Source organism: Balaenoptera physalus, assembly GCF_965194825.1.
Source record: "Balaenoptera physalus genome assembly, chromosome: 18".
Classification (NCBI taxonomy): domain Eukaryota; kingdom Metazoa; phylum Chordata; class Mammalia; order Artiodactyla; family Balaenopteridae; genus Balaenoptera; species Balaenoptera physalus.
The window spans coordinates 15,150,471-15,176,375 of NC_138899.1; the positions used below are offsets into that span (position 1 = coordinate 15,150,471).

General features: G+C 41.6%; 1 protein-coding gene across 1 annotated transcript in view; it reads right to left on the reverse strand.

Moving 5' to 3' along the window:
* Window positions 1-16,818: 16,818 nt before the first annotated feature.
* The window catches only part of GPR180 (G protein-coupled receptor 180), a 282,996-nt gene continuing 273,909 nt past the window's right edge, over window positions 16,819-25,905 (reverse strand). Inside the window, exon 10 of the mRNA XM_082434663.1 lies at window positions 16,819-25,215. The gene's annotated coding sequence lies outside the window, so the exon portion shown is untranslated. The remainder of the gene's footprint in view (window positions 25,216-25,905) is intronic.

The window sequence follows — 25,905 nt, forward strand, 5'->3', positions numbered from 1 at the left end:
AGTCGCAGGAGATGAAGCTTGAAGAAAGCCGTTGGATTTCAGTGCTAAGACCAACAAGGACCTTACAAAGTTCAGTCTCAGTAATGAGTTGGGGAGAAAACAGATTGTCAGTGGCTACTGGAATTGGAAACAAGGGTCACAAACTACATTTTGGAGAAACGTGTAAAGAACGGAAGACGGAAGAATAGCAGAGGAGTTAGCCGTCTCGAGGAAAGGCTGGGCTCCCCTTTCCTGTGAGCTTCTACAGCTTCAAGAAGGAAGGAAACTTGACTTTAGTTGTAGATGAATTTGTGGATTTAATTTCTGGATCTAAGAAAGTAGGGCCTGCGTGTCATACTCATCATCGCCCATTGTTGGTTGAAGGAAACAATACAGAGGCCGACGTGAGATCATCCCGAGTAAACAGCCTACCTGCTTCTACAGTTTCTTCTTCTCTCATTTCCACACCTCCTGCCCCCCACACTGTAACCCGGGTCTCCCTCTTCTTCAGCCCAGTAAGTGGCCAAGGCGAGTTGATTCCATGTCTGCGACATCTTATGCATCTTCTCTCCATTTGCACGAACAGACGTTGCTCTCAGGATCGGCCCCGTTAGAATGGTCTCTCTGGCCAGTCCCTGGTCCCTGCCTGGGGCCGCCTCCCTAGAGGGGGTGAAGGCCCAGTTCTCAGCCTGGCACACAGGTTCTCTCTCCCTGCTGGCCCTGCCCCTGCCGCCTCTCCAGGCTCATGGTCACCCTCCTCACCCACACATTATCTGCTCCTAACAAAATGTCTTCAAACATTAACCCAAATACCCCCAGTGGGTGAGGGTCACAGAGTTGTCTCGGGTTGAGAACCACTGTTTTATTATCAGTCCATGTGCTGTCATTACAAAACTCATTACATCGAATTAACATAATCTCTGTCTAGCACTCTACCTGACATGTAGCCGATGCACAGAAAATATAAATTCAAATATGCAGAGAAGTGAAGACTGGGAACTTTAGAATCAGACTGGGCTTCGTTCTCGTCTCTAACACTTGCCAGCTGTCTGACACTGGAAAATTATTTGACCTCCCCCAGCCTCAGTGCCTTCATTGTAAATGGGATAATAATGGCATGAGGCTTATGCTACAGATTAAAAGATGTCATTATTCTAAAGGTCTTATGCACAGTTTGGGGCAGAGAAAATACTAACGAATCATCTTATAAAGAGGTCTCTCTGCCTGCCTGGCTGCAGAGGCCCCATTTCATTCGCTTCCCATTATAAGGGCTCACACGGTGCCCGGCACAGAACGCTTGCTCAGCACGCCTTTTGGGATGGGGCCAAAGTGATGGAGCAAGGGCATCTGTACACGAAGTTGTCAGGAGGTGCAGAGGAGTCAAGCAAACATGAGCAGGAAAGGAGAAGTGGGCAGGAAGGAAACTGCCAGCAGATGGCCTCTTCCTGCTTCATCTTCTCTGCTCTGGCTTTTCTCCCATTATCTGATCCCTGTGTTACTCTATGCAACTTCAGGAGAAAGAGAGTAGAAATCAAGAGCTAAACTAGATGCAAAACAACCTGGATGAGATAAAGTGCCTTTTATTCAAATATAAGTGTGTGCTTGTTTTACTTTCCCTGCTAGATTACAGCCTGCCTGAGGGTTGAAGTACGGTGGCTTGTTTAGTTTAAATCTCCCTTTTCCAGAACCACAGTCCATGACATAGATGCTCAGTAGATGAATCAATGAATGTCTGACGCTGACACACGTACCATGCAGTGGAGCATGTATTTAATGGAGCTGTTCCCACTGTGGAAGTATCGGACAATCTTTACACTCTTATCATAAGTCCCCTGTGCTCGTGTGGGCAAGGTGCTTGGCTAGAGTTAGATTTGGGGGCTTTGAGATAACTAAATAGGTTCAGCTCCAGCAGAACTAGCTTTGCTAGTTAACTTTTACTGGTATAAAAGAATCCTTCTCTTCATTAGCCTCACTGCTACCAAACCAAGTTAATTGGTAGCAGATGACCCAGAGTACAAATAAGAAAATTAAATGGAGACCCACTAGAAGGTGGAGGTGGGGAGGAAGGAAGGAATTGATGCTTTAAAGTAATTTTTCTCAAAATGTGGTCTTTGGATAGCCTTCCTGAGAGATCGTCTGTAGGGGAGGAAGTGCACATTTTAAAAATACAATTTCCTGGGCACCACATGAGACCTATGGAATTGGAATGTGCTGGTGAAAGATCTCTCCACGCTTCTGCTTCTTCTTCTTTTTTCAAATTTAAATTTTTTTTAAGTTCACACTAAAATTTGAGAACCACCACTCTAAAGAAAGGAGAGTTTAATGTATATGGTCAACTTATTATTTTTTTAAATACATTTCTTTCTTTCTTTCTTTCTTTTTGGCTACGTTGCCGCACGCGGGCTTTCTCTAGTTGTGGTGAGCGGGGACTACTCTTCATTGCGGTGCACGGGCTTCTCATTGCGGTGGCTTCTCTTGTTGTGGAGCACGGGCTCTAGGTGTGCAGGCTTCAGTAGTTGTGGCACTCAGGCTCAATAGTTGTGGCACACAGGCTTAGTTGCTCTGCAGCATGTGGGATCTTCCTGGACCAGGGCTCAAACCCGTGTCCCCTGCATTGGCAGGTGGATTCTTAACCACTGCGCCACCAGGGAAGTCCCTATATAGTCAACTTATTCAACATGGTCTGTGATGTTGGGTGGTTTCACTGAGCTTACAGAATATTTTTAAAGTCTTAAGAGACATCATAATAATGTTAGAAAAAGAGATCTGGTTTGCAGTTAGAAGACTCGAGAACTGGACCTGTAAGTTCATCAAAACCCTCTCTGCTGTTTAATAAATAAGCAGTAATAATAGCAAACATCTATATAGGATTTATTTGATGCCAGATGCTTTACATAGATTAACTCATTCAATCTCTCTCAGCAACACTAGAGGTAGGCTGACGCCATTGTACAGATAGTAAAACAAACACAGAAATGTTAGGCAATTGCTCAAGGTTAAATAGCTAAATAAACAACTGAAAAGTTTATTTCACACTAAAAATTATTTCTCTATTCAAAAAAGTTTCCATATTCGAAATAGTAGGACAGGGAGTCAGGAGACCTGAGGTCTAACTTGAGCTGCTATTACTGGTTATGCAACTATGGCTGGTCACTTAACTCCCTGGCTCTCAAGCTTTCTCTGTAAAATGATATTCTAGAACATTCTAGGGTCCCTTCTACTAAAATCTTCTTGTGCTTTCCTCAATGTATTTGGTACGCCTGTTATGATTTATTTTTTTAGAACTCAGTATGCATCAAAAATGATTAGCATTATAGATTTGCTTCAAAATTAAAGTACTTTTGTTAAATTCCTACTTTAAAATATCTGCATAAATTAGTTTCTGTTAGACACAGGGATAACTATTTTAAAGACAGGTATTCTATTTCCATGGGTTTATTTAATTTTCTTTTTCTTTATGCCCCTAGTGAAAAATGAGGGCTGTCCTGCCCTGGACACCTCATGTACCAAAAAGAGGCTGCCAGCAATGGAGAGCACTTGACTAATCCAGCCGCAGTGAGCTCTTCCTGTTTTAAAATGAGACGAAAGCTTATACAACTATTCATTTTGCTGTGAAAATTTCATCTGTTTTTATAGATGAGTTTTCCCAGTGGGTGATATAGCATCCTATGAGTAAGCACACCCCAAATGTTTCCTTTTCATCATTATCTAAAGCACAGCCGAGCCTTGAAAAGACAATTGTATAGCTTCTTGTGTTGCTTCATGGGCTTTAAGTGCCCACAAAGAGGATTCCTTATGCTTTAATTTCTCTTTATTTTTCTGACTGTAAAGACCCTTGGGGTAAATGCCAGCCCCACAATCCCGCCGTTATATGGTTACTGTCAGCCCGCTGCAACGATGCTTCCTGTTCGCTAGGCCTCCTTTCATGGGACCACAATGTCCTGGCTTTGCTGCATTTCTTTGTCAACGCCCATCTCTTCAATAGCCTGTGAATAGTATTAAATGGTGTTTATGCTAGCTATTGTTGCCTTTTGTGTGGTTTGTCTAATTCACAGAGAAAAGTCTGCTTTTGTGGTCGAAGACCAGCTACGTCATGGCACACCATGTGCCTTCTGATGGGACCGGTCCTGCTGAGTGATAACATTGCAGGCCTGAGCTCCTTTGCAACACAATCCCGCATTCTTAGCCCAGTCAATACTCTCACAGGCAGACTGGTTTACTCTTTTTATGAAGAGGTAGGGGAAGATAAAGCACAAAAAAATACCAGATCCTGAAACAAAATAGAAAAGCAGGGTAAGTTCAACTGATTTGCAACTTATTCAGCCAGCCAAGAAGTGAGAAGGCACGTGAAAAGAAAATCACAGATTTATTCTATTAGCGACCAGACGTGCCAGGTGGACCCACCGTGGCAGCAAATACTTCACATTTCAGGAATAAGATTGCATGATGGTTTCAAGGTATTGTTTAAAAGGACACCTAATACCAGAGTCACTACTCCGCTGGGCTTTTTCTAAAGTGCTCACGAAAGAGAAAGGATAGAGTATTGATGATTACATTATCCTCTGGTTCAAGAGTCTTTGCAGGGCAGGTATGTTGCTGTGTCTTGAAAGGGCTTTTGATATAAGAAGATCATTACGGGCTCAGTGGTAACTGATCCCTGACATCCCTGGCTTCTGGTGCTGTGGGTTATTTTATCCTGTTGCTCTGTGTAGTCTGTTTTCCAGCTATCTACAATCTTTTTTATACCCCTAATGGTGGCTTATATTTTAGTTTTTTTTTTTTTTTCCTCTGAGAAGTGCTTCTCAGACTAGAAGAGTCAGGTGCACAGGAAGGGGAAGAGCTTACTGTTAGCTGGTGGTACGTGTCTTTCGGTTTAGAAAACATGTTTCTGAATTATGGATCCAGCCTGCTTTCCTCATGTCTTTCTACTCCTGATGTAAAAACCAACCCAAACATAAAACTGGACGCAGGCACAAAGAAGGAGAAAGAAACCAGGAACCATAGCTCAAAAGTATCACACAGTCCAAGTTTTCTGGAAGAGAAGCTGTACAAACAATATTGTCACATTGAAAAATACTGACAAAATGAGATGATTTGTTTTTTAAAAATTTTTATTTTATATTGGAATAGAGTTGATTAACAGTGTTGTGTCAGTTTCAGGTGTACAGTGAAGTGATTCAGTTATACATATACATGTACCTATTCTTTTTCAATTCTTTTCCCATTTAGGTTATTACAGAGTGTTGAGCTGAGTTCCCTGTGCTATACAGTAGGTCCTTGTTGGTTATCTATTTTAAATACAGCAGTGTATACATGTCAATGCCAAATTCTCAATCTGTCCCTCCCTCCCACCTTTCCCCCCAGTAACCATAAGTTCGTTCTCTAAGTCTGTGAGTCTGTTTCTGTTTTGTAAATAAGTTCTTTTGTATTATTTTTTCTAGCTTCTGCATATAAGCAATATCATATGATATTTGTCTTTCTCTGCCTGACTTATTTCACTTAGTATGATAATCTCCAGATCCATCCACGTTGTGCACATGGCATTATTTCATTCTTTTTAATGGCTGAGTAATATTCCATTGTACCACATCTTCTTTATCCATGCATCTGTTGATGGACATTTAGGTTGCTTCCATGTCTCGGCTATTGTAAAACAGCATTGCAATGAACATTGGGGTGCATGTATTCTTTCAAACTATGTTTTTCTCTGGATATATGCCCAGGAGTGGGATTTCTGGATTATATGGTAGCTCTATTTTTAGTTTCTTAAGGAATCTCCATACTGTTCTCCATAGTGGCTTATCAATTTACATTCCCACCAACAGTGTAGGAGGGTTCCCTTTTCTCCACACCCTCTCCAGCATTTATTGTTTGTAGACTTTTTGATGATGGCCATTCTGACTGGTAATATGAGATGACATGAATTCCTGTTCAAAATTCTGAAAATTTAGGGTTTTTTTTTTTCCTTTAATGAGAAGGTTAAAGTAGAAAGAAGCCCATCTCATCTTCAATCCAAGAAAAGTGTGAGATCTGGAAGTTTTTTGTCTGAGTTGAGTCATGTCAAGCCATGAAAAGCCATCCCCTCCAACTTGAGTGACAAATATTTATTGGGTATAGGTCTAGCATGGACCTAGTTGCTGTGGTAGGTTTCCAAGAAGTCAAATTTGCTGTCCCTTGGGGGGGAAAGTAACACTATAACACTATAAAAATCAGGGATAATTAGGTTCTAGTGAGGCAGGGTGACAGTAAGCCCAAATCTGGTGGCAGAGCGGCCAGTATGCGCTGGAATAACAGGAGCCGGGGCTGTATCTCATTCGTCCTGGTGTCTTTAGGACTGAGGAAAAGGGGTGGCGTATGACATGATGGATGATTTTCTCCTGCAAAACACACTTCCAAGGGTGCACTCATATCATTGGCTGCAGCACAAATAAGAGAGGCTAAAACCCCGTTCCTCTTTCCAATTCAACTAATGCTTAACGGAATGCTAGTAATTACAAGTGACATTATTATAGGACTAACACTGAAGCTGCAAACACTGGCCTTGTTTAAACCACTTGTAACAAATTCCCTGTGGCTGATCTTGTATATCTGATCTCAACCAAAGCTTGACTTCTCTTACAACACCCCTGCACCTCGGCTTGAATACTCCTCATGATGTAAATCTCACTCTCTCATAAGGCAATCATTCAGTTCATGGACAGCTCCAATTATCAGACAATTCTTTGTTAAACAGACGTCTCCCTTTCTATGACTTCGTTTATCCCAGTCCCACTCCTTAGAGTCACATAGGATAAATATAATCATGCCTCCACATAACAGTCCTTTAAATATTTAAAGATGATTATTTGAGCCCTAATAACTCAAGGCTAGAAAAAGTTTTCTTTTTCTAGTTTAAATATTCCAATGGCATGGTTTTCATTCTTGGGGGAACTCCACTGTGTCAATGTATCTCTTAAGATATGATACTCAGAACTAAGACAGTTCTCTCCATGTAAGCATACCAGCAAAGCATACATCTGGGACAATTATTGTTTTAATTCTGGATGAAATATTTCTGTTAATGTAATTTAAGATCTCATTAGTTCTTCTGGCAATTTTGTCTATGGGCCAGTATTGCAATTTTCATTAAATTAAACCCCCTAAACAATTTTATTTGAATTGCTAATGGTTCAGGTGTCTCTCATCTTCTAATTGGCCAGGCATTTCTTTTTAATTAATTAATTAATTATTAATTTATTAATTTATGGCTGTGTTGGGTCTTCGTTGCTGCGCGTGGGCTTTCTCTAGTTGCGGCAAGCAGGGGTTACTCTTCGTTGCAGTGCACGGGCTTCTCATTGTTGTGGCTTCTCTCGTTGTGGAGTACGGCCTCTAGACATTCGGGCTTCAGTAGTTGTGGCACGTGGGCTCAGTAGTTGTGACTCGTGGGCTCTAGAGCGCAGGCTCAGTAGTTGTGGTGCACGAGCTTAGTTGCTCCGCGGTATGTGGGATCTTCCCGGACCAGGGCTTGAACCCGTGTCCCCTGCATTGGCAGGTGGATTCTTAACCACTGTGCCACCAGGGAAGCCCTGGACAGGCATTTCTTAACCTCACTGCAGAACTTTTCACTTACCACTGTTAAATTTCATCTCATTAGCTTTGCCGATTATGCCAAGCTGTCAGAATAAATCTGAGTGCATCTGACGACTAGTATGTTAACCACCCTTCCAAACTTGTGCCATTACTAAGTCTAGTAAGCATGCCTATTTTATTCTAATTCAAATATGTAATAAAATATCAAACAGGATGGAACTAAATACAGAGACTAGTGGTTTGCCACTAGGGACCACCTTCTCCTTCTAGGTTGCATTCTTCTCAATTAATATTAAGAGCATAAAACATTTTAACCACCTGTGAATTCCAGCAAAATGTAATGTCTTCCATCCCACTTGGCCATAGATATATCATGAATGATATGTTTGAAATAATATTGTTTTGGACATCAGAATAGGCAACTCATTTGGAATAAAGTTGGTTTGGAAATGCAAATTAAGATTGCCATTTTAGTTCAACTCACCCTTATCCACAGAAAAGAAGGTCTTTGAAGTTCTCACTAAGAGAATCAGTAAGATCAGAAACTATGAAAGAAAAATGATCTATTTGTTAAATGGTCACATAGGAAAAAAATCTTAAATGCAAAAGACAAGTAAAACCGAGGAAACTGTTTGGAACATATATGACAAATGACTAATTTTATTAATGTACAAAGAGCTCATATGAGTTAATAAAAATAGATGAATAGCCCAAAGGAAAATGGGCAAGGGACATGAACAGACAGTTCACACACACACACACACACACACACACACACACACTGGCCAATTAATTCAGGGAGAAATTTCAACCTCACTCACGATTAAAAAGATGGAAATTAAAACGCAGATAAAAAAAACAACAACACAGATGAGATGCCATTCTTCATCCATTAGCCTTGGTAAAGATTAGCGCCGCCTCTGTGGAAGGCAACTTGAAATTATCAATCAAGATTTAAAATACATATACTCTTCGATCCAACAATTTTACGTCTAGGATTTTATCCTACAAACATAGTTCCACAAAGTAAAGAGAAATAGAGAAGTTGTAGAGGATTGACTGGATCCTTCACTTGTCAGCTGTGTGATCTTTGGCAAGTTGCTTGACCTCTCTGTGCCAAGTACCTTTATCCAAAAACTTGGGATAATAATAATATCTGCTTATTGGAATGTTGTGAGAAATAAATGAGTTCTTTAAAACAGTGCTGAGCAGGGACTTCCCTGGTGGTGCAGTGGTTAAGAATCCACCTGCCAATGCAGGGGACATGGGTTCAAGCCCTGGTCTGGGAAGATCCCACATGCCACAGAGCAACTAAGCCTGTGTGTCAAAACTACTGAGCTTGCGCACTAGAGCACGCAAGGCACAACTACTGAGCCCGTGTGCTGCAACTACTGAAGCCTGAGTGCCTAGAGCCCGTGCTCTGCAACAAGAGAAGCCACCACAATGAGAAGCCCACGCACCACAACGAAGAGTAGTCCCTGCTCGCCGCAACTAGAGAGAAAACCCGCGCGCAGCAACAAAGACCCAACGCAGCCCAAAAACCAACCAACCAAACAAACAAAAAACCAGTGCTGAGCATATAGTAAGGGGTATATACATGTTTGCTATTTTTAATTTCAACCTTAAAACATGTTCATCAATAAGGGACAGATTAATTAAATTACTGTATATGCATACAATGTACTATTATACAGCCATTACAAAGAATCAGAGTTTTGTAAATGTTGATTTGAAAGTGTTCATATTACAAAGACACTGAAGTAAGAGAAGAAGCAAGGCAGAACAGCATGTATAATATAGTCACATTTGTGTAAAAAATAAGATATAACACATATATGTTGTATATGCATTATATTTATTTGTAAGAATAGACATTAACAGTGGTTCTAGCTGAACTATGACACTAGGAAGTGAAAGAGAGGCCTTTAATTTTCATTTTCTATCCTTCTGTACGTTTATTTTAAAAATCATGTACATATAGTACTTTCATACTCAAAAAATTATACGGTGCAATCTAACTCTTGCAATCAAGCCAGCATAATTTTTTTATGACAGAGGGCTAAGCATCGGAATATAACGTGCAGGAAAGGGGAAATCAACGCTGAAGGATTTTTCTGCGTGTCTTTAACGCTCTCTCCGGAAGGTAGGGGGGTCTCCCAGCGCTTGGGCGGTGTGGAGCAGCCCGCGTCTTCTCCATCTGTGCGTGCTCTAGGCTCCCGTTTCAAACTATATTCAAAGTCCAGCCACTTCTCAGCACCCACCCCCAGCACCGTAAAGTGAGCACGCCATTGCCTGCGGGGATTACTGGACTAACGGCTGCGAGAGCCTCTCTCTGCCCTTCCTCCCAAAGTCTATTCTCAACTGGGCAGCCAGAGGAATTCTTCAGATGTAAGATCATGTCACTCCTCTGCTCAGAAATGTCCAGCGTTTACATTTCACTCAGAGCAAAAGCTCCAGTCTTCAAAGTAGCCTGGAAGGACCCTGCTCGTTCACCGTGCATCCAACCTCAGCCTCTAACAATCTCCTCTTCCTGCTCCAGCCATAAGGGGCTCCTTGCTTGGTCTCCAGCATGCCTGGCCGGCTCCTGCCTGGGGCTTCCACACTGGCCATTCTTCAGCCCAGAACACTCTTCCCCAAATACCTGCACGGCCAATTCCTTCACCTCCTTTAAGTCTTTGCTCAAATCTCACCTCCACGACGCTTACTTGGACCACTCTTTCTACCCTCACAACTCACGTTCCTCCCTGCAGAATTGAACCACAATCTCTCCATTGCTCCCTGCCCCTCTCCCAGCACAGACCACCCTCTAAAATAGTGTTGAGTTTGCTAGGGGCGACAGAACAAAGTACCACAGGCTGGGCGGCTTAAAACAATAGAAATGTATTCTCTCACAGTTCTGGAAGCCACAAGTCCAAAATCAAGGTGTCAGCAAGGCCATACTCCCTCTGGGGCTCTGGAGGGAACCCTCCCCACCTCTTCCAGCTGCTGGTGGGGGGCTGTCAATCCTTGGCACCCTTCGGCTTGCAGCTACATCACTCCAATCTCTGTCTCCATCGTCACAGGGCATCCTTCCGCTGCTATACAGTCATATTAGATGAAGGGCTTGTCCTACTTCAGTATGACCTCATCTTAACTACACCTGCAAAAATTCTGTTTCCAAATAAGGTCACATTCTGAGATCCTGGGGCTTAGGATTTCAACGTGTCTTTTGGGGGACACAATTCAACCCATACACATATGTATAATTCACTTATTTTATCAGAGTTACTGTTTTTATTGTCTGTCTCTCTCCATAGAATGTAAGCTCCACAAGGAATTTGCTTTTTGTCATTTTTGTTCACAGATGTACCTGAGGGTTTGGAACAGTACTTGACAGCTGGTGGACTTGCAATAAACATCTTTTGACTGATACTGGCTCTCATCACACACTTAACGCTGTTCATTAACATCAGTCAGCTTCCTAGGTTCTAACTATCCAACTATTAAGCATTCTCCGGTTTCTTTCTAAAGAAAACACTGAGCAGCTGGAGAAACATTCGAGTCACCTAGTGGTTACATATTCCTTTTTTTTTTTTTTAATTTACACTGTCAGATTTTTGTTTTTTGTTTTTATTTATTTATTTATTTATTTATTTATTTTGGGCTGTGTTGGGTCTTTGTTTCTGTGTGAGGGCTTTCTCTAGTTGCGGCAAGCGGGGGCCACTTTTCATCACGGTGCGCGCGCCTCTCACTATCGTGGCCTCTCTTGTTGTGGAACACAGGTTCTAGAGCGCAGGCTCAGTAGTTGTGGCTCACGGGCCCAGTTGCTCCGCGGCATGTGGGATCTTCCCAGACCAGGGCTCGAACCCGTGTCCCCTGCATTGGCAGGCAGATTCTCAACCACTGCGCCACCAGGGAAGCCCTATATTTTCCTTGAAAACTTACTCTGACTTGCAACTCAGCTGCATGAGTTTGGTTGGTGTCGATAACCTTGGGTGAGCTCATGAAATTGAATTCCTGGAAATGAAAGCTGTGGTCCTGATCCCGAACCCATGCTTCCCCTCAGCCCTGAATGAGGAAAAGGACCGTGGAGACGTGGAGACCTAGCTGGTTGACCAGGGGAGCCATTCTGGGGAGCGTGGAGGGAAGGGCGTGCTGGTGGCTGTGCTTCAGGATGCTCAGCGTGCCTGTGAGATGCAGTGTGTGGTACAAGAAGGGTGGGGATGAGGAGAGTGTGGAGGCTATGAAAGCCTTGTCTCGAGGTAAGTGTTGAAGAAACGGCAAAATCAAATGACACTGCAAATGGAAAAAGTTAGGACAGAATTTAGGGTGTGGTCCTTGCACCATAAATAACAATAAGGGCATTTAATGAGATGGAATTGGGCTTAAAGAGAACAGGAAGTTACGAAGGAAGACCTTGTCTTTAATGGGTTAACATGGGGTGTTAGCCTGTATTCCAGATGCCGCTGCTTCTGTCCTATTTCCTACATGGCTCTTCCACATCCCCAAAGCTGATGGCAGCGGTGCAGGTGGTGTTACAACATTTATACTTAGGCTGCATCTAAAAGGAGCAATCTAAGAGAACTTGTGATTGCGTTTCATGTTCTTCGTGGGTAGCTCCAAGTTCAAAGAAGCCCTCCACAGCTCTGCAGACCGGTTGAAACTAGAGACAAGTCTGCAAACATCACAGCTTCACTGCACTGCCGGCCCGCGTCCGGCAGGGTGTCTCCAATCTTTAGAAGAACCCAACTGACACACAGAAAAGTTAGGATGGGGCTGTAGTAGGGTCTCAGACTCTCTGAGCTCCCTACTGTATAAGACGTGGTTCAAATAATCAGAATTTTCCTGAAAGATGTTCACCTTGATTTGCAGAGTATTTGGACAATCACGAAAAGCCACGGTAGGCAATAATTATACACTCTGCTGGGATTTTACAATATAAAAATCAGACATTGGTGTCCACCCTATACAGCTCCCTCCCTCTGCTTACAACAATTGATTTCCAATGGTTGAAATTTACACAATAAAGGAAACCTTTGTTTTCAGTTCAACTGATAAGAGAGACAATATGTGCGAGTCCCTCATTGATTGACTTCTGTTTTCTTAGATTCACTTCTTGAGAGAATCATTAAACATAAGAGAAAATGATCTGTTTCCATTGATTGGATGATGTGCCCATCTGACAACCATAGTTTTTGTATTAAAGTAATTAATTATGTCATTAGTGTAATTTACAGAATTGAAGAAATCACTCAGGATCTGACTGTATTGCTGGTAATGTTTTTTTTTTTTTTAAATAAATGAAAGCATTTGTAGAGGAAATAAATCTTGTGACAACAATAATAGATGAAAAGGCCACCGGCTCACTTTGTAAATCACCACAAGCTAAAGGAAACTTCCTCTGATTACTTAAGTGGTGAGTGCTGGAAAGCTGGGTTTCTCAAAATGTATGTTTTCATATTGTGAAATTCCGGGGATCATTGCTCATTGCAAGTACTTGGGAAAGATGATTTCCCATTGTTCATTTAAATTCCTCTCTCATCCTCACAACCATTTCATTGTTTAAGGTTAATAAGTTATATAGAGCATGGTAAAGCCAGGCTTGATCTGGGTCTCCCCAAAGTCTCCCCTGAACTAACTGTTCATAGTGACTGGGGATATTGTGAGCTTGTCTAATTCTCAGAAACTTTTCTCTCCCCTGACAATGATTGCCAAGAAATTAATTATGACAAGGAGGGAAGTAACTCCGCTCTGTAGCCTGGCTCTGGCTGACTGCAAAACTCAGCCTCAAAGTGAATGTCTGGGTGGGCATTGAAATTAAGTGATCTTTTGGAATTTTCTAGAAAAGAACTTGATATCAAGTTGATATACTTGATAAACTTGATATAGGTGCAGTTTGTGGACATTCTTTCCCAATTAGATTTTTAAAGGACCTTCACTGTCACCCCTACTGTTACTTTGAGAGCACTGAGCTGGTTATGCATAGTTTTCTGATACATGAGAGATTCCCCCAAATGATCCTCTTTTCTTTTTATGATGGGGTTAGGGCTGGCTTCATGGGCATGTGACTACCTTCTACTTAGAAGATCCTGGAACTTGGTCTAATGCTCTGCACTTGCTGTCTTGAAATCTTAATAAATTTTGAACAAGGGCCATGCATTTTCATCTTGCGCTGGGCCCTAAAATTAAGTAGCCTGTCCAGAGCGGAGGGCTAGTGCATGACATATGTCACATGTTAAAGTGATCCTGTTGATTCAATAAGCACAACTCATTTGGCACTAATCAAAGTCTAAGTGTGGAATGAGCACTTCCCTTATTGTGTGAATTTCTTTCATTTCCATTTCTTTCCTTTTTTGCAATGATGGAAAAATGCTCATGATAGCGTTATTCATGTCTTTGAGGAGTGATGAGATGCTAAATACTGAAGATTAATTTTGCTGACAGTGGTTACAAAATTCCTTAAGTGAAGGCAGACTCTCTATTCTAAGAGATTGAATAGGAATTCTTGATGTTTTCTGTTAACGATCTGTGCAGTTTTGTTGTGTTAAGTATTTTATCATTATTAACATGTGAAACAAGTATTAAAAAGTGAAATCGCTTTTTGTATTTGAGACTCCTAGGAACATATAGCAAAAGAACCTATCCTTTTTTTTTAATAATGTAAAATAAATGTGGCCCGTAGTCATTATATGGGTAAGCAAGTGTAGTCTATGAAAAGATGCTCAGTGTCAGTAATCATCAGGGAAACCCAAATCAAAGCCACGATGAGATGTGACCTCATGCTTGTTAGGATTGTCATTATAGAAACAAAAAAAAACCCAAAAAGAACAAACAAACAACAACAAAAAAAACTCAGAAAATAACAAGTGTTGCAAGGATGTGGAGAAATTGGAACCCAAGTACATTGTTGGTGGGAAAAATAGTGCGGCCACTATGGAAAACAGTATGAAGTTCCTCAAAAAATTAAAAATAGAACTACCATATAATCCAATAATCTCACTTCTGGGTATATAGCCAAAAGAACTGAAGTCAGGAGCTCAAAGAAAGATTTATACTCCTATGTTCACTGCAGCATTATTCACAACAGCCAACAGGTGGAAACTACCTAAATGTTTATCGATGATGAATGGATAAAGAAAATGTGGTGTATACACACAATGGAATGTTATTCAGCCATGAAAAAGGAAGGAAATCCTGCCATATGCTACAGCATGGATGAACCTTGAGGACGTTATGCTAAGTAAAGAAAGCCAGTCACAGAAGGACAAATTCTACGTGATTCCACTGATGTGACATGTCTGAAACAAACTCACAAAACCAGAAAGTAGCATGGTGGCTGCTGGGGGAGGAGGAAATGGGGAGTTGCTGTTTAATGGGTATAAAGTTTCAGTCACGCAAGACGGAAAACTTCTAGAGATCTGTACATTGTGCTTATAGTTAACAATACTGTACTGTGTACTTAAAATTTTGTTAAGAAGGTAGATCTCATGTTATGTGGTTTTTAACCACAATTTATTATTTTTTAAATTTAATTTTTAAATTAATTTTTATTAGAGTATGGTTGCTTTACAATGTTGTGTTAGCCTCCACTGCATAACAAAATGAATCGGCCATACACATACAGATATCCCCTCCCTTTTAGGTTACCACAGTGCATACCACAATTTAAAAAGTAAAAAAAGAAAGCGTAGTCAATTCTTCTCACCAAGGGCCACATAAGCTGTGCGCATTTGCCTGTTAACTGATCTTCTGTGGTATATCTTGATGCCTCTGTTTCCTTATCAGCATCAACATTCACACACTCACTGAGTTAGTGTAGATTACTTTAGTCTAATTTTAGTTGGTGTAGTGAAGTTCTATGCAGTTATATCCCAAAACGGGTGGGGCTAGGGGGTATTGGTTCCTTTTATTAGGCATGCTGCAGTTGCCAGGAGGGGAAGTACAGTATTTTCCTGCAGATGGATACAATATGAGCTTTCTTTTAACTTAACTGGTGATTGGAGGTGTTCGTATTTACCTTTGACCAGCTTGCAACAAGCAAGCGAGAAGACACAGGTTTCCTGCTGTTCTCTAGGTCAAGTCCTGTAGTGACCGTCTTCCTGGGACTCACCTGGCTTTTAAGCTGCCCCATCTCTAAGCGTCTCCTGAACTGTGGGAGGTCCTCTGAAAGGGCTAAGCAGGACTAAACTCAGCAGATGGGGTTTGTCACTTTGTTAAGATCCTCTAAATTATAGAGTGATGTTTAGAAATTGTTGTGCAATATGGTTCTTACTTATTGATATATGTATACATATTTGTACCTACGTATTTTATAATGAAAATAATTTACCTTTGGGGTTCTTAGTTTTGCTCACTTGCATGGTAGATTGCATGGCTCCAGGGCTTTACCAGTCCCCTCATTCATACAGTTTGCCATGTCACTTTGCATGATCCTTCCCTTCTGACACAGGGCTTGGCCACGCGACTCGCTTTGGCCAACAGGACGTCAGCTGATGTAATACAGGTAGAAACTTGAAGAGTACCTTGCAGTCATTGGGCTTGCTCACTCCTGCCCTCTGTCACGTCCATGAGAAGGACATGCCTGGGCGAGCCTGCAGGTTGCTGAGCTGAGCCAACCTGGATCGACCAACTGACAGCCAACACCCAGCCCAGCACAACATAGCAAATCTAGGTACCAACCTGCAGCCAGGCCTCAGCTGAGTGCGGCCAGATCAGCTTAACCTCATAGACTCAGGAGCTATGTGTATTGTGATAATCTATTGAAATATTATGATTGTTCATTGTGTAGAATTATTGTGGCAAGAGATAACTGATCCAGTCATTATTATGTCAGCAGGTTGCACGTTTCCATTCAGGAGACCAGGAAGGATATGTGGAATGTTGCCCTAAAGATTCTCCTATAAATGTAAGACAGCCCGTGGGAGTGATTGACATAACCAGGTGGGACAGAATAATCAGAGGAGAACCACTCCATCCCCCCTCAAAGTAGAAATATAGAAAAAGTGTAAGAATTGTAGTTGAGAATCCAAATAAGGTTAGTAACTGTGTCTGTCATCTTTGTGGCTCCAGGATCTAATAACAGAGAACGTGGCACTAAAAGGGAAGGAATGGATGGATGTTAGTTGAGCAGAGTGGAACATTTACATCTCAGTTCTGGTCTATAAAATCCAGAGCTGCCTGGCCCTATGTACACATTTCCTGAAGCATCTCATTTCCTTAGGGTGAGGGCTGGACAATTGGATGTTGAAATTTATTTAAAAAATCACTACTTGGGATTTGGTATAACTTAGCTTTAAATTTCTCTCTGCTGAACAAATCCATTTTATAGACATTATGCAAAATAATAATGCAAATGTTATTCCAGAGCAAGTATTTAAAATATTTTAAAGAACAAATGATTTTATTCACCCTTGCTTCCAAAACAGGCACAAATATCTATTTCTAACATTTGGTTCCTTTGAGGCAATATTTAGTTAATTCTAAATACAGTTTGCCCTCTGTATCCATGGGTTCTGCATCCATGGATTGAAAATATTCCAAAAAAATTTTCTTATAAGTTCCAAAAAGCAAAACTTGAATTTGTGGTGAGCCAGCAACTATTTACGTAGAATTTACATTGCATTAGGTATGATAAGTAATCTAGAGATGATTTAAAGTATACAGGAGGATGTGTGTGGGTTATATGCAAATACTATGCCATTTTATAGAGGGGACTTGAGCATCCTTGGACTTGGGGGTCCTGGGACCAATCCTCCTCAGATACTGAGGGATGGCTATATTAAAATACAGTTTATACCTGAAAATAGTTAACTTCATTCAAAGCACTGTTTATGTTTTAAAAAAATAACAAGGTCTGGTTTTATTTTCAGCAAGTACTATTTACAGTGAAGTTTTATGACACTTAGGAAAATATTAACCATGGAACTCTGTAGCTCATTTTGAAAGAGTTTTTTTTTTTTAAGAATTTTATTTGGAAGTCTTAAAATTTACAAAATATTCTGTCCAGGTAGGAATGTTATTGGAATGATCTTGGTGGATTATTTCTCCCCACCTGGAAGTAGGCTTATTACAAAAATGGATTTTGTAAAGTGTTTAAAAACATTGCATGAGGTCACCTTTTACCATTCTGTCCCCTCCTCAACATGTCATTTCTTATCCTTCTTGTAAGAAAGAAGCAGCCACAGAGGATTCTGGAATTGCAGAGTGTCCTGGAACAACAGGTCAGCATTGGACAAGGACGTAACTGGTAATTTCTATACCTGTACTTGAGGTAGGTAGATGAACTAGGGATCCTAATTTCTGATTTGACCCATTCTAACAGCCTCCATTTTACTTCTGGTGATTCTTGCATCTTCTCCTTAGTGGCTCAGTGATGACCCCTTTTTCACAGACAGGCAAACTCTGTCTGTGAAAAGCCAAGTGGTAGATATTTTTGGCTTTGCGGGCCGTTTGGTCTCTCTCACAACTAGTCAACTCTGCCACTTTAGCAGCCTTGGATAATATGTAAACAAATGAAAGAGGCTTGTGTTCCAATGAAACTTTATAGACATTTTATGTAACACTTTATGTGTTATGTAATTTTTACATATCACAAAATATTATACTTCTTTTTTTTAAAAAAAATTTCAAAATGTAAAGACTGGTCTTAGCTTATAGATCATACAAAAAGAGGTGGTGAGCTGGATTTGGCCCAGGGCCATAATTTGTCAACCCCTGACCTTAGGTTAACTGGGTTGATGGGTCAAACTGAATGGGATGCCTCATTTAAGAGCACAGATGCTGAAGGCAGACAGACTGAGTTTGAACCTCAGCTCTGCCTTTTTACCATCTGCGTGATCTTGAGCAAATAATAAAATGGGAACACTAATAATCCACTTCAGTGCTGCCATGAGGATTCAGTGTAATAATGGAGATGCCATGCTTGACACCTTACAAATACTGTATACATGCTAGCTGTTTCTGCTATCACTGTTACTTACCACAGTCGGAAATCCTGGTCTATTTCAAAATATACAGAAGAACTAGGCTGACCCCGTGGAATCAGAACTATTGGTTCTAATTTGACCCACTTGCCTTATGTTGGGGATTCTTTAATGTTTTAGCTCTTGCAGCTGGCATGGCAGTTCACGCTCATGAGTCTCTATGTGAATTCAGATTTTGAAATTCCCAAATAAAGCCACAGCATTTCCCCCAACCTGATATTTATAAAATCATTGGCAATAAAGTTAACCGATTATAATATCTCCCCAAAAATCCTTTATGAGAAAGAAATAAATACCCTAACCAAAAACTTTAAATGCTGATCAGTATTTTATAAAAGGAATCGATTTTTTTTATTTGGCAACAACACCAACCCTGACACCCTGGCGGGTCACGACTCTGTGTGACCACTCCTACCCTGAACAAGCAAAGCTGAAGATACTACTGTCCTGAGTTGAAACAGTGACAAATGAGCTTATTTCAAAGGCAGCCCCTTTCGTGCTGTGCTTCTCTCTCTGTGGCTGACTTAGCATCATAAAGGTAGACTGTGTTGTGTTCAAAGCCCATGATATAAGAGAAGCTGTTTTAAATTATTACTATTTATAGGAAGGGAAATACACTCAGTTTGAGTAGATTATGCTAAATTAGTATCACATGCTAATAATTATGTTTTCAATAAGAGTACCCTAAATCTTTAATAAGACTTAAATGCAGTTTTTATGTTACATAATGCCAAGTGGCAAAACTCTTTTATTAATAAATTGGTAAGGAGTTGAGGAAGTAATGTCATAGTTTACTGCATATTCAGCAACATACAGTTCATCCATGGATAAATTTATCCTCAAATGTGCTTTCTTGGTACATAGAAATGTTAGCCAAAAACAACAAACCAACAAAAATCAACCCCAATCCAAAATAATGAGGCTTTAAAAATATATGCCCATGATTTAAGCATGGCTAATTTTGTTTCAGTATTTTAATAAGGAAAACACATCTGGAATGCCTGTAGCCAAGATGTAAATTCAGCACACACAAAAATAAAGAGCAGGGATGACTTTTTAGAGCCTCGTTTAAAACTGAAGGGCTTGGGTTTCCCTGCATCAGACTAGGTAGTTTAACTTCCTGAATAGCCAGGAAAATCGTTGCTTCTGTTAAATATGTTTTCCGAATACTAGATTACGAAATGAGATTTTATTAGCATGGGCACTAATTCCAAATCTTATTAAACTTCTACTATTACCCGTAAAGCTTGTTCAAGATGGGGAAATAATTTAAAAAGAGAATAATAACAATCACGCAGCTACTTGAAAAGACTAACTGTAATATGCAGATAATCGAGGAAAAATTATTTTGTCTGTTCCAAATTATCTAGGGAACTACCTAATTACCTACCTCAGGGTGCAAGTGATGCGTCTGTCCTGAGGTGACTATAAATCCCAGATTTTAGGAAAGGTAACCCTAGGAGACAGGCATTAGTACCAGGGAGGGTAAATTCTGGGACCAGAATTTATGGAACGGTGATTGTCTTCATCATTGACTTCCTGGCCCAAGGGGAACTCACCCCACACCTTTCTGAAGAAGGGAAGCATTGAGATTGCTTCGAGAGCAATTAACCTAATGTCTTGTCAAATAGATGTAGCCTCTCACCTCTGAATGTATATACAACTGTACCTCCAAGAGTAACATTTAACACAGGTGCTGTTGCGCTGCCCAAACCACTTGTCAAATCTACGCGACGTGAAATATCATTACCAGTGGGATGAGGCACTGAGCAGATTTCAGTGTCTAGGTATTGCTAAACTGCTGGTTTGACTGACTCAGCGATGAATTTTTTTCACCCAGCTGACCTAATTTTGGGTTAGCTCAGCTGGCGATGTGTGGACTTGGAGGTCTGCTGACAGAGTTGTTGGAAGAAAAGTCAGGTTCTGGACACAGAAAAGGATGAGCTGGGCTTCAGCCCTTCAAAGCACTTCTGCTTCTTGCTTTGCCATTTCACAAATCTCTCCCAACAGGGAACTGCAGAGAGTACACAAAAGAAAAAATGGAACAGAAACAGACCTGCTCCTGTCATCTCTGTTGATTTTTCACTTAGTAGACTTCTTTATGGATTAAAAAACTTTTTTTTCTGCTTCTTGTAAAGCAATGTTCATTGGAGCTTAGCCAATAGATGGTATCACCCCTTCCAGAGTCTATGCTATGGGTGGCCTATGCAAGCATATCTGCTCAAGGCATTCATGCAAGTTATTACTTACTGCCCTATATGCTCATAAATTAATAGCTTCTCTGTGGATGAAAAACAGAAATTAGACAACCATTAAGGTTGAACAATGTTTAAAGAATATTAAATATTAATATATGAAATGAAAAAATATTGCAAGTGATATCAGTAGATATGCCAAAAGCATAACAAGCCAAACCTAAGAATGCAAATAATAAAAACATGTTTTCAGCTAGATATTCTGGATGGTTTAGTATTCAAATTAAAGTTGATTTTTTTTCCCTTTCAGTAAAAACAAAACAAAATATTTACTGCTGTTGTCATATTGTGTGAGTGTTCATTTTCATACTCAGAGCAAAAATGAACTTAGGGAGAATAAACTAGTAAGAAAGTTTGTGTTATTTTGGTCTTTGTGCTTGTGAGAGAATTTTCTTTGCAATATTGAAAATGTATGCCATGAATATTTAGAAAAAGCAGTTTTTATCAGTCTGCAACTTTTTTCTTAATCCTAGCATTTTAATAAATAATTGTCAAGTTGGCATGTGCATCCTAAGGACTTTGTCTGCCAGATGCTATAAAATTGGAATAGAAACTGGCAGAAGACTCTTCTGGGTGGAAGGAAGGAGTGAACAGCTGCTCTTTGGGTGAGTGGGCATGGTCACTGGTCTTCGGCAATAAGAAGTTTAGGAGAGAAGTTTCCATGACTAGACGACTGCCCTTAAAATCCACTGTGTTTCCATTTGGCAGATTTAACATCAGGGGTATTGATTCTGCACAAAGCAACAAGCCTAAAAGAGCTCTAGCACTGGTCTTGCCCCTACTTGGAATTGGTTGTGAGGTCTTAGGCAAGGGAACCTCATTTATTACGTGGGGCTAATAATGCAAAACCTACAGACTTCACAGAGGTAATGGATTTGGTTGGTCAAATAATACAAAACCCAAACAATCATTGTAATACATTCAGCCCTTCAATATCTTATTTATGGAGCATGTACTTTATGCCAGGCACTCAGCCAGTCACTGGGGGGCCAAAGCTGAATAATTAAAACATGACAGCAAACATGTTTACATCATACAGATACTGCATTTCATCCTCACAACCACCTCATGAAGTAGATACCTCAAATGAGTCCTTTTTACAGATGAGGAAGCTGAAGTACAGGGAGGTTAAGTGACTTGTCCAAGGTCACACGCCTAGTTAGTGGCTGAGCTGGGACATGAGCCCAGACAGCTAGCTCCAGGGTCTATACTCACCACTACTCTACATGGACCCTGAGACTGTCTCATTTTTCCAGGCCCTCAGAGTCTCATGGCAGACTGTTTGTAAGAACAGTCCGGATGCAGTAAGAGTGCTGTGCCCATGCATCAGTGTGGAACCCCGAGGGGCGCCTAACGCAGCTTGGAGCGGAGGTGACTGTGTGCGTGTCCTGGTGATTAGCTGGGTACAGGCTACGGAAGGCTTTCTAAGATAAGCAAGACCTCAGCTGCGTCTTAAAGGATAGGCAGGACGAATAGGAAGGGCGTTTTCGCTGCGCTTAGAAGAGCAAGGCACAGAGGCCAGAATCAGCATAGGACATGCAGGGCCATGAAGCTGTGGTCATGCTGGGAGTGATGACAGCCGATGCCAGAGGTGTGGGCGCGGCCAGATCTCAGAAGACCCTGCCTGCCAGGCTCAGGAGACATAGTGGGAGTCTAACATAATGGGAGACCACAACGATGAAGATGAATGGTAAGATCAGTCTGCAGAAAGCCGTGTAGATTGCTGCGTAGAGAAAGCAGGGGGGCAGCGCAGGCCACGATACAGGCAACTCTGGGAGGTACTGAGGGTCTCTAAGTCCTATAAAGAGGGATCCTATATGCCAGTGCTTTTCAAATTTCAATGTGCAAAAGACTCACCCAGGGCACTTGTGGAAACGCAGATTCTGATTCAGCTGGTGAGGAGCGGCCACTGAAAGTGTGCATTTTCTTTTTCTTGGCCTCACTGTGAGGCTGTCGGGATCTTAGTTCCTCAACCAAGGATCAAACCCGGGCCCCCTGGCAGTGAGAGCACTGAATCTTAACCACTGGACCACCAGGGAATTCCCAGAAAGTGTGCACTTGTAACAAGCTCCCAGGTGATGCCCACACGGCCGGTCCTGGACCGCACTTCAAGGAGCAAGGCCATTAGGAGTGCCCATAGCCTAGAAAGTAGCTCTCTGTTCTCTAAGAAACTCCTCGGAGATAACTCCAGAGAATATGTGTGACCTGGTACATCCCAGGGTTGCTGCAGAAGATGCTGCGAACTATCTTCCGAGCCAGCGATTGGCCTGGTTTGATTAAAGCTGCAACCTCCTTATTCCTGAGAAAAACACAGGTTGTCCTCTCCCAGGCATTTGTGTTCTTCCACCCCCAGGACCTATTTCCAGCCTCTTCCTTTATTTTCCAGGAAAGTGGGATTAAGGGATCAAGGAGGTCAGTGCAGAGGAGAGAAAGCCTATGACGTTGATTCCAGGCCCCTTTGCAATTTGGTGTTTGTTTCTTCTACTAGGTCATACTTCCCCAAATTGCTGTATTGCACACATGTACTTGAAAAATTCAAGGGAATAAAAATCACCTTAGCTTTGAAACATATGTAACACCTTTTTTAGGTAAATTGAGGCACACCCAGAGGGGTCACAAAAGGAGAGCTGGGAAACCCTAGCTTGGAGCTTCAGTGAGCTTGAGTTTGAGGGAGGGTGGCTCTCAATGATTTGTGGAAGACACAGATTAGGTTTCTCAGGGTGCCTTGGGAGCATCATGTCATCTCAACTCTCGATGCCTGCTATGGAAACTCAACACCTCTGAAGAACAGGATGCCCAGAGAGAAGGGACCAGAGGCCTCGTGGCTGCAGGGATCACACCAAATTCTGCCAGATGTCCTCCCGTCACCTAGAAAACTGTGAGTACGGCTGAAACTGGTTCCAGTGATCTGTGAACAAAGAGCTAGCCTAAACCAAGGAAGAAAAGAAAATAGACCCCAACTCAGGATCCGTACTAAATAGAGTTTCCTAAGAGGTGAAATGAAGTGTGGCAGCAGCTGGCACAGTGACAGCCAACATCTAAAAAATGCCATGGAAGTCATTACCCCAGGATTTAGCTCCGTGGACAGACACTTTCACAGTGGCCCCGAGCGTTCAGCTACCCCCCAGCCTGGCAATTGCATGTGACCCCAGGCATCCGGGAGGCCCCAGAAGGCTAAGTTCCAGTCACTCTTCAATGACTTATTTTCTTAGCATCTCTCCCTCAATTCCAGATGAAAAGTTTGTATTATACATATATTTTCCATTGTGCAAGGACCAAATATGCATTCTAGAACGTTTGCGGAACATATCCAAGCGGACAGACAGCATCAACTTAAAAACATTTTTTTTTTTTTTTTTTTTGGTTTCTAGGAATTTTTCTAGTCTTAAGTTGTTGACTTAATGGGAACATGGAAAATTGAAGGGGAAAAAAAAAAGAAAAATCTGTTGCCTAAAGGCAGCAGAGCTGATTTGAGGCAATTCACACTCTGGTCTCTCTCTAGGAATTTATATGGCACCCATCATATCCTAGGTGTTTCCTAAACAATGGTGAACAGGAGGCTAAAGAAGAAAACAATTAAAAAGGAGATTCAGGAAATCATCTCAGGGCACGGAGATTGTTACTATATAAATAAAAGAAATCAGTAGGTAGACTTTACCTGTTCAAATTCAGTGAGAAACCCACACAGGGCTTCTTTTCAAGTTTCTGTCAAGTGTTTACACTTTCTTCAGTTATAAGGTGCTACTTTATAACTATTCTCTTCTTGCTTTGTATAGGTAGATGAAAGCATTGGAAAACAAAGATCGTTATCTCTTACTTGAATTTGGTATTACCTGGTATTGCGCGCTCCAGCTCAACCTACAGAGAGGAATGAACCAGCCCGGGCCAACTGCTTGTCTGTGAATTTACTAATTATTCTGCTAAACCAATGACTTCATTTTACTTAGATGGAAAATCTGGTCACCCTAATTGGAACTTGCCACACTGAAATCTGGGCATTTCTTTCTGCATTTATTTCAGTCAGTGGGACACTGGTTCCTGCAGCTCCCAACTAACTTTTGAAGTTACTAGATAGACGAAAAATTCATGGACATGCTTGAATCAGGAGGAGTTAGAATTCCCTCAGCCTGTCCCACCACGAAAAAGTATTTTACTACTCTTTATAAACTCCCCTGATTCTTCTATTGAACAAAAAGTCATTCAACAAATATTAATTGACCACCAGATAGTATCCCAAAGACACCAAATATTATTGTAGTTAGAATCTTGCTGAGTTTGTGTTTTACCAATACAACTCAGCCCCAAAGGGAGAAGAGAAAGAGAAAAAGGAAATGAGAAAATTCACTTGAAGGAAGCAGAATGTGGCAGCATCTTAGACTGGGCTCCCCGGGAAAAGACTCTGAGATGGAGTGCCGTGCCATCCAAGCTCTTCTGGGGAGATGTTAATACATCTGTAAAGAAGCGCGGAAGGAAGGATTAGGCTGCGGAGAAGCTGACTCACAGGTGGTTACACACGAGGCCTCAGCCAGTCCTTCAGGGAGCTCTGGAGCTGGGGCGGCCCTTCCGAGTGTTTAACACTGAGGCAGGAAGTCTGGCTCTAGTCTGCGTCCCTCGTCAGCTGCTCATTGGCTGTGAACTGCCCCTGGGGAAGGGGCGCATGTCCCTGTTACCCAGTGCTATGCAACAAACTACTCGAACACTTAATAGCTTGAAACAACAAGTATTCTATTATATCTTACAAATTTAAGGGTCAGGAATCCATACAGGGCTCAGCTGGTGATGCTTCCGACCTACACATGATTGACAGGGGATGCTTGGCGGTACTGAGCTGGTTGGCTGGGCGGACCTGGAGGGGACAAGACAGATTCACTTATACATCTGGCTCCTTGGTGGGGGTGACCGGAAGGCTAGGCTCCTCTGAGACTGTCAGATTGGATCTCCTATGGTTCTGCAGCATGGTGGTCTCAGAGTAGTTGGGCTTCTTGAATAGCAGTTCAGGGCTCCTAGAGAGTCTTTCATATGAGAGTGGAAGTTGCTAGTCTCTTACGTCTTGGGCCCAGAAACTGGCAGAGCACCACTTCTGCTGAATTCTACTGATCAAGGGAATCACAGAGCCTGACCAGAATTTAAGGTGGATGAGT